We start from the raw sequence: 806 nt of genomic DNA, 5'->3' as shown, positions 1-806 counted from the left end.
GGTAGCCATGGTGGCTGGAGAATTCTGGGAGTTGAAGTCCACAGGTCTTAAAGTTGCCAAGGTTGGACACTTGTCATCTGATTGGTCCTTCCTACAGCAACCCAACTGGCCCCGCTTGCAAGCAAACCCTACTCTTCAGATACTACAAAATGGAACTTTTGACTGCAGACGTTTTCAAGTCTGCATGGATGTGTTTTACTTACCGTTTTGCTGACACAACAGGGTTTAAAGAACTGGAGATCAGGAAACCCTCTCTGAAGACCATCATCGGCAATGTCTGGTCTGGGAAAAGAAGATCGAACCAGGATGGAAATGATAGGCCAGAGATTTGTCTCCATAAGCAACCCTGAACCCCAGCTCCTTCCACAAAGTCACTTACGGCCAGCTGCATTCAGAACCTGGGCTGGGTTCCCGTCGCACTCGGAATCCCGGCTTGCATTTGAGAACAGGGTGTAGGAGGGCTAGGGGTGGCAAGAAGGGAGATGCATTTAGAACAGAATTTCTCAATCTTGGCAACTTTAAGATGAATAGACTTCAAATCCCAGAATTCCCCTGTCACCAAGGCTGCCTGGGGAATTCTGGGAGTTGGGGGGGTCTGTTTATCTTAAAGTTGCCAAAGTTGAGAAACCTTCTTTTAGAAGGACTTGAATTTCTTGACAATGAGCAGGGGCTGTTAAGTAGTAGGTAGAGGGTACAGTGGTACTACTCCAGAGTAAGAGGAAGTAGCAATGCTGGGCAGTTGCTTACCATTTTCTGTCCGTCGGATGATAGTGCAAAACTCAGAATATGGCATGGGGGGCTGTGAG

The 806-nt window shown here is 47.8% G+C and overlaps 1 long non-coding RNA gene across 1 annotated transcript; it reads right to left on the bottom strand.

Moving 5' to 3' along the window:
• Positions 1-201: 201 nt before the first annotated feature.
• On the bottom strand, positions 202-806 carry LOC308675988. Its single transcript, XR_014028248.1, has 3 exons — positions 748-806; positions 380-461; positions 202-282 (listed from the first exon to the last, which is right to left on the bottom strand). It is a non-coding gene; the product is annotated as an uncharacterized lncRNA (long non-coding RNA).

This window comes from Vipera berus, assembly GCF_964194415.1.
Source record: "Vipera berus genome assembly, chromosome: W".
In the NCBI taxonomy this organism is placed as follows: domain Eukaryota; kingdom Metazoa; phylum Chordata; class Lepidosauria; order Squamata; family Viperidae; genus Vipera; species Vipera berus.
The sequence above is the reverse complement of the archived record's forward strand: the minus strand, read 5'-3'. Positions and strand labels throughout refer to the sequence as shown.